This window comes from Lathamus discolor, chromosome 3, assembly GCF_037157495.1.
Source record: "Lathamus discolor isolate bLatDis1 chromosome 3, bLatDis1.hap1, whole genome shotgun sequence".
NCBI lineage: Eukaryota > Metazoa > Chordata > Aves > Psittaciformes > Psittacidae > Lathamus > Lathamus discolor.
The window spans coordinates 107,039,492-107,048,464 of record NC_088886.1 but is presented as its reverse complement, the minus strand read 5'-3'; positions in this window follow the sequence as shown (position 1 = coordinate 107,048,464).

The following is an 8,973-nucleotide window of genomic DNA, read 5'->3' as shown; positions in this document are numbered from 1 at the left end:
TATTTATTTCTTCTTTTCCCCAGGCTGGGAGGCAGAAACCTAGCTCCCTTTCCCAGATGATAAGTCAAACCTGGCTCTGAATGGGTTTCAGAGGGGCTTGCTCCAGCTGGAGCAATCAGTGTAAGGCTGGGGGAAGCCATGGGGGGGTCCCAGTGAAGGGGGAATGGCTGGAAGATGGGGCACAGCATCCTCAAAGTTGTGCTGGGTGACCTGGTCTGCATCAATTCTCCTGTCCTGATCCTGCCATAAATGGGTTTTCTGCAAATTTGGGTCACAGTTTCAGTTTTTCCCATCGTTCTTTACCAGCCATGGTTACAACGCTGAGCTCTGCTGATGAGATACTTGGCCATGCATATCCATCCTGAACTGCAGGGCTTTCCTACCCTCAGCATCCTCCATAGGCTCAGCACCTCTGCTCTGAGCTTTTTTGCCATTCACAGGTGGCAAAAGGCTTGTGGGGTCACGGGGGGGTGTCAGGGCCATGCTTGCCCCAGCTCTGTCCCTCAGCCCTGCCTGCTGAAACCACAATTCCAAGGAAAAGGGCTACAGTGCTGAAAGTGCTCAGCAAGAAGCAAAGCAAATGGGGGGATATATCTTATATAGAGAGAGAACATAGAAAAATTATACAGCGTATATAATATTTTACTATATACAATATATATAATTATTATATATGAGATATAATAGAGTATTAGTATAATAATTATGTATACTATATGTATTATATGCTACACATTGTATAGCATATATTGTGTATATATTATATAGTGTATATTATCTGATATAATTATACAATACAAAATACATTCTATAATTCTATAGAATGTATTTATATTAAATATAGCACACATGTATTCTATGTAATATATATAATATAAAGATATATTTAAAACCCAGCTATTAATAAGATGGGGTTAATGAGCTGATCTCCAGCCTCATTGGGGTATATTCCCTGCCAGGAGGCGCGATTTGACCCAGGGAGGTGTCAGCCAGGGGGTCTGTGGACAAAAATGCTTACAAAAAAATAAAGAAACTTGAAGGGTGTTTTTATATTTAAAGCAAAAATGCTGTTTTCCATTGGCTGGATCTGTTAGCTGACCTTTTCACTGGAAATCGCTTAGTGTGAGGTTCAAGGAGTGAAACAAACCTTTATTTTTTTCACCTCTTTATTAGTACTGACTCCTGTTTACCTTGGTTTTTCAGAGCCAGCTTTGCTCGGCTTGGGAAAGCCCATGGAAGAAGTGCTCATTGATTGATTTTCATGAAAACCGGTTTTCTGCAGGTTTCTTTGTTTCTGCAGGTTTTCTTCTTGATTAACTGCATTATAATCTTCTTGTGGTTTAAGCCCAGCCGGCAACCCAGAAAACCATGCAGCCCTTCACTCACTTCCCCCTTCCTCCCCTGGCTCATGGAGGGATGGGGAGGAGAATCAAAAGAATGTAACTCCCACGGGCTGAGATAAGAACAGTCCAGTAACTAAGGTATAACACAGACCCACTATACTCCTGCCACCAATAATAATAATGATAAGGGAAATAACAAGGGAAGAGAACACAACACGTCACCACCTGCCAACCAATACCCAGCCCAATCCAAGCAGTGATCTAACCCTTCCGGTTAGGGGAAACTACCCCTAGTTTATAGAGTGGCCATGACGTGCTGTGGTATGGAATACCTCTTTGGTCAGTTTGGGTCAGGTGTCCTGTCTCTGCTTCCTCCCAGCCTCCCCTCCTCCTTGGCAGAGCACGAGACTCACAAAGTCCTTGGTCAGAGTAAGCATTACTGAACAACAACTAAAACCATTGGTGTTATCAGCGCTGTTCCCAGGCTGAAAGGCAGAAACACAGTGCTGCACCAGCTACTAAGAAGGAGAAAAATGACTGCTACTGCTGAACCCAGGACACATCTTTTCTGTTTGGTTGGTTGGTTTTTCTCCTCTCTTCTTCCCTCCTTTTTGTTCAGGTCTTTAAGTGCAGGAATACAGCCTAGGGGGCCTGAAGTTATTTTAAGGCAGATAAGTGAATACTTAAATTCCAGCCCACAGTCCTAATGGACTGATTTCAGAGCAATAAACATGGATGCCTGGCTGCTTTTCTGCTATATTGGCCTGATGGTATAGTATCCATCCATATAGCGGATAGTATGACATCTCAGTGTTCATCCTGAGTCTGCATCTTGTTTCCACTGGGGGACACAGGGCATCCCTACAGCCCTGGGTATCATCAACTATTTTTGGACCTTTGCTTTGTTTACAAGCCCTTTTTCCCAAACCCTACACAATCCTGGAAAAAAGGGAGAGAGCTGGCTCTGCAGCCACAAGAGCCAGCACTTTAGGGATGCAATGTCCAGACTGTCTAAGGGTGCAGAGCTGAGCTCCATGGGCTCCAGGTTACCGCAGGGCAAGGGGAGAAATCACCTGGCATCTCACTGTTGCACCTATGTTTGTACACACAGGCTGGGGTGGGTCACGGAAACTGTTTATGTCATGTAAAATAACAAACTCACACCTTGCCTATGGAAAAAGTTATTCATGGCTTTGAAAATGGTCTTTGTACAAGAACCCTGATGCAGCTTGGAAGAGATGAGATGTGGGGCTGGAGTGTTTTGAACAGCCCACAGCTGCCTTAATAAATAGTGCTAGTGGGCCTTTTACCTGTGCCAGGGAAAATACATATATTTTATATATATATATTACTGGAGGAGTGTATTTAAAGGCAGCCATACTAGCAGAGCCTTGCCCAAGTGCGCTAGGCTGGGCCAGATCATTCTCCCAGAGAAATCGGGGTACTGCATCCATGTCAGTGCCTCCCTCCCTACAGGGCTGGGACCTGCAGCTTTAGGGGCATTTGTGCTGAGAGAGGGCAAATTGTCTTCAGGTGGGACCTGTCTTACACCCCTCCCTAGAAGCTGTAACCCAAAGCTGGGGGCACCAGAAGTCCCCCAACTTCTGTTTGCAGAGCAGTGAGGTTTGTATTTCTCTCCATGCTGCTCAGGAAGCCTTGAGCACAAAGTGAAGGAGGGACGCTTGCTCCTGCACTTCAAAATACCCTGGACTCTCATCAAAAAAGGTTTTTTTGGCCAGTTTGGGAATTCAGTTCCATTGTTGTAAAAGCAGTGAGTGATTTTATTGCTTCTTTTCCCCTCCTTCTGGCTGCAGTGTGTGGGTAACGTGGCAACGGTGACTTTTGTAGCTGTGCTCTGCTACTGGCTAATGAGATTATTTTTAAAATGGATAAGCTTGTAGTTAATGCTTCTATTTGCCTTCCTGTCCCTAAGGGTTTGGTGTATGCTGATGTGCCCTTTCCAGGTTTTTCTCTGCAGTAGATGTGCTGCATGTGTGCTCTTTTCTCGTAGCAGAGGTCACATATAAAAGTATAGTTAAAAATCCCACCTATATACAATGACATGATTAACCTGTAACCATTGGCAGTGCTAAATGGTATGCACTATCTATACAGGGATAAAAGTTGTCTTTTAAATCACTGTTAAAACATATTTAATATAAAACTTTTATTAAAAAATAGAGGAAAACCTTTTTGGAACTGAATAAAAATACCATGACTTGATCTGTGAGAAGTTCAGGGTCAAATGCTGCCTTGTAAGTGGAGGTACACCCTAATTCCTTGCACATACAAGGGCATTGCTGCTCTGCAATGGGTACGAATGTGCTTCCTCACTGCTCAGCCGTTGTGTTTGAATGAAGCTTGTTTGTTGTGAGCAATACTTCAGTGGAGAATTACAGCATGTTCATCCATGTGTACCCTTAGATCAGCTGTCTCCCTCCAGAGAAAGCAAAGCTTTCTGCCGGAATCTATTTGCTGGCAGAATAATACATACAATAAACACGTACAATAAATAAGTACTTAAATCCACTGCATGGGTGTGAAAAGGTGGCAAAAGACCACATCTCAACTTTATTGTTCCCCCTTGAAACTCTCCCTGAGTAAGTTAGCCTGTGGGAACCCCTTTATTTTGTTAAGATTATCACTAGACCTTTTTTCTTTTACTCAGAAATGTGCAAAACCACAGCTGCTCCTAGCCAGATTCTCTCTTTCTGCATCTTTGCATCAGATGAGGGCCCTGGCAAAGGGACCCCCTCTTTGGGCTTAACAGAGGTAAAAGGAATAGGGCTCTTCATACCTTAGCCAGGCTTCCCCCCCACTTATGGGTGAGCAGAAATCCTTGGAAGCTTAAATTCACGTGTCTTTATGTTTTTTCATACATTGAAAAGGGAAAATACACCAAGGAGCCAATATTCCGCTGGCACGTGGGACTGCAAGGGGAAACCTGCCACAGCCCCAGCCGAATCAATGCAGGTATCAGGGGCTTTGGGACTGTGTTTAAAAAAACCCCCACAAACAACCACTTTTTCCCTATTTTCTGCACCCAGCTATGGCAGCTCTGCCTAATCTGAAACGGCAAACGTACCCAAGCCCCACAGACATCAGCTCTTCAGCTACCTACCTGGGAGTATTCCTTACCATCAGTGAAAACAAAGTGTGTTCGGGGGCCTAGGGTGATAAGTTCTCTATCTACTAAAGCAGGGAGGGTGCATAGGAAGAGGCTGAGCTCAGGGCTGCTGTCAGCAGGCCGGGCTGAAAGCGGTGCTGGGGAGGCATGTGCTGGCATGGGGCCACTGCGAATGTCTCTGACATAATGGTTCTTAAAATAATAATAATTTCCATGTTTTTCTTTCTATGATGTACCTCTCTAGCAGAACCCCCCGACGAAACCATTGGACCTCTGCAAAGAGAGTGCATCTGTGTTTCATTTATAGTTGAAGAATAGTAACTAAGATGCTTCTGCAGAGCTTGGAAAACTAAAAATGAAATCCATATAGGCACAATACTAGACCTCTGAGCACCATAAACTTTCCCCCTATTCTTGCCCTCCCAGCCTCATGAGACCCCGAAGCATAGCTCGTGCCAGGGCCGAGCCCCATTGCTTTGAGGAGTGGAGCGGTAGGTATGGGGTGTGCTGCGGTGACTGAAATAAATCACAGGTTGAAAGGTGATGGTCCGGAAAAGGCGGATTTTTGGCTAAATCCAGAGGAGCAATGCAAACTCTACCCTGCATAGAGGGAAAATCATCCCTGTGGATGAAGGATTGGAAGCATACTGCAAAGCATCAGAATTAGCTCTTTTCTTGCAGCGGAGTGTGTACAAACCATAGTCCCCAGGCATGAACCGACTTTCCTCCTCTCTTTCTCACACTTGACCCATGAATATTGCAGGAAAACAAGCATAAACCAAACCTGTTTCCTGGCTGTCCACCACCCCAGGGTGCTTCTGGCCCCATGCCACTGAAAAATTAATTTTCCCCAGCTCAGGCTGAAAGCGCTAAAAGAGGGAATAGGGCTCAATGAGACTCACTCAAAAGCACTCACTGGCTGGCAGGGGTCATGCTGGAATGAAAACTGTTGGCCATGTGAATGAGTGAGGCCCAGGGGGACAGGGAAATGCTCAGTAGCTAGCTTGGAGAGGGGAGAAAATAAAAGAAATATTTGGGGTTTACACATCAGTAAGTTTAGTTTTAGCAGAAGGATGATTAAAGATTAATAAGATGGTCAATGTGTAGAGAGGGGAAGCTGCATCTGGAGAGATGCTGGGTAAGGTTAACCTAGTTTGTGTTGGGTCTCAATGGGAAAAATCCTGCTGTAAATAAAGGGAAGGGCTGGGGATGCCAAGATAGCAGGCAGCGATGGATGTCTCCCATCCAGCCCCATGGTATGGGTGCGTTTTTTGGCAGGCACAGCTTGTCTCCTGCGCTGAGCCCCAGAGACAAAGTGATGCTGGTGGCATGAGGGCGATGCTGCCATCAGCATTGTGTCCCCCAGACAGTAGGTGGTCCAAGCCGTGGCCAGCATGAGAGGCTTTAACAGTTGTCTGGGTCCCAAGGGTATGGTGTATGTGTTTCTCTTGGATGCCGCAGCGATCAGGCGGCTTTATGACTCTATGTAGGCACAGTGGTTTTGGGAAGGAGTGATTAAATAGGTTTCCGCCTGTCACAGTGGGGAGCCCCTCACCCAGGCATCTGGCCTGGCTGGGCAGCTGGCTTATTTAAACTGAGGTGGTGCTGAACGCCTGAACTCCTCTGCGGTCCTGCTGCCCTGGAGTTCAACATCTGCCGAATTGGAAAAGGGTTTTTTTTTGGGATTATTTTTTGCCTTCCTATGGCCGTGACCCAGCCACGCCGGCGGAGCTTTCCCCACAAACCTTGCAGCGTGGTTCCTAGAAGGAGAGCAACTTTTTCCCTCCACTTTTCCAAGCCTTCACTGCTGACAGTAGGGGCTGGAAGCTGTCCAAGGCTGTCAGTATAAATCTCACTGACCTTGTTTCACCATCCCTTAACTTGCAGTTCAGCATCTCCCATCAGCCAGGCCCGGCGTCGACTTCCACTTTCTGGCTCATTTATTCCTTTTCAGCTTTATGGTTTCATTTCCCAAGCTTGCCTGTTAATCCCTGGGTGGCCAGAGGACTAAGGATGGAGACTCCCAGCCCCTAAAAACCTCCCAGAGAGGTTGCCAAGGCAAATATCTTGCAGGAATTTGGAGATGCAGCTGTAACCGAGTGCTTTGCTGGGAGACGTGTTTTAGGGATGAGCCTGACCCTAGCTTGCGGGAGAAGTGATGCTCAGAGGCGCAGCATGATGTGGTTAGGTGGGATGAGGGAATAATGCTTCCCCTCAGATTGGGTTGGGTGCAGTCTCCCATCTCAGCAAATGCTGCCTGATTGCCATGAGAAGGACACGTGATGCAGTAGAATTTGGGCTCCATGCCCATCTTGGTGCACGGCGTCTTTCTGTATGGGAACTTGTTGCTCCACAAACAGTTCTTGCTGTCATCCTTCTTGCATTATCCCCATCTTCCTGTGATAATTTGATGTCATTTGCTGGCCAGCTGCTTCCAGGGTTCATTGACTGCAGGGGAATGGCCTCACACCATGTGTTCATGGGATGCTGACCTCACTGAGAAAGCAGAGGCTGCAGACATGGGCTGCTGAGCGGCCAATGATGGGAAGAGAGTGTGACCTTGCATGCAGGACTTCACTGTGGTTTCCCACTCCAGCTGTCCAGCCACTCTGGAAATCCAGCTCTCCCCTGTGGGTCTTGGAAAAGGGCATTGAGAGCCTGAGTCCTCCCAAAAATCCAAAGAATCATGTGCTACTTGGTTCCAAGGTGCTAAACCCACACAAAGAACTTGGTTTTCCAGTTTGCAGTGAAGTCTCAACTTGCAAAATTGTGATGGTGCCAAACATGTTTGGGGCCTCATAGGAAAACTTCGCCAGTCGCTGCCATTGTTGCTTGGCTCTGTCATAGCATATCCAGCATCTTCGGGATGTTAGCGGGAGGAGTTTGGTGGCAGCTCCATATTTGCATTAGTAATTTCCCTGAGCAAAGCCTGTGGCTCTGAGTTTGTGCATGGGTGTTGTGGGTGCTTGTGTGCAAGGGACCCAAGGGTGTGCATGGCAGATGGGCATGGCTTTGCTTTTGCGCTTCTGAGGGAAAAGCCCAGAAGCCTTTAAGTCGTATCCCCAGACCTTTGTGGAGGATTAGGACAGCTAATGGGATTTTATTCAGGGTGCACCATGAGTTCGGCATTGCAGCTAGGGAAAGCCCTGGCCTGAATAGGGAGAGGTCAGAGGCGATCAGAGAAGGCTGTGGAGGAGCACGACAGCTATCTTTGTATAGGGAAGGAGTAGTAGGAAAGGCAAGAAAACCCACGCAGATGTCACAAAAATTCCTTGGTGTAAGTAGCTGCAAGAAATATTCAGATTAAACAGGAGGAAAAACTGTCCAAGACAAGAAAAGCAAGACACAGAAAAGAAAAAAGTGTCCTGGAGGCTTGTGGAGGCTCCCTCCATCTTTGGAGGTCTTAAAGCACGGATTAGGGAGAGAGCTGTCAGGAGCAATCCTGCCTCCAGGCAGCAGGAGACCAGATGATGTGCCTGTCAGCTCTCTGCCTCCAAAAGCAAGGCTTGTGCTTCTCCTTTTCTCCTGGATGAGCATGGCATCTTTGTGACCTTCCTTCATGGCCTTCTAGCAGCGCTCCCAAAAATACCCCCCAAAAGAGATGAAATCCTGGAAAATGGATGTCTTTCCCTGCTTCGGCTGGGAATGGCTTTAGAGAAGGAGGGGAAGACGTTCAAGGGGCTTTTTTCTCCCAAGAGCAAGGCTCCCCTTCTGCCACCGGCGCTGCAGCAGTGCCTCTTTTCTGGTTTAATCTCATGGCAGCTCTGCATGTCTGAGGGATGAGGTCATGCTCGCTCACCCACAGCCTGCTGCCGCTTTTGCTTCGATCCCTCTAGTTTGGGGAGTGGAGGGGGGTGGGTGGGATTGCATTTCCTGGGTCCCTGCACAGTGGGGTTTTGGATGTCTCCCTGACCACCAAGCACTGCCTCAGGCCTTTGCCCTTCTCTGTGCATGGATGTGTGCTGCACCTGGGATGGGGAGAGGCAGGTAGAATCCCTGGCCATGCTCCCTTGCCTGTCTTACCTGTGCCCTGGATGCTAGTCTGTCTCTCCCGGGTCTCCTGCTTTCTTCTTGTAGCTGCTTTCAAAAACACAAACCAGCTGACTGGAGAAATGCTATTTTCCCCTTCTTTCTTTTAATTTTTTTCTGCCATTTTTACCACTTGTTGCCAGAAATCAGCCCATTGTGGGGATGAGGCTGGTGATTACGCAATCTGAGTGCAGGGATGGCTGTTTCATAGCCTTTTGGATTAACAACAGAAGCTTTAAATGTCTGTGAAGAAGAAATGTGGTGACTGATGGAAACACAGCCCTCACTCCTTGCTCTGGTAGATCCTGAGCTCCTGGCTTCTAAACTCCTGATACTGTGGTTGGAAAAGCCAGTTTAGGTAATGGGTGGAAATTGCTGTGATTTTATTAGACCTAATGCCTTCCCCTCCAGGAGGCTTGCATGGCTCAGCAAAATGACCAGCACTTGTAAAGACATAAAAAATAGACCAAAGTA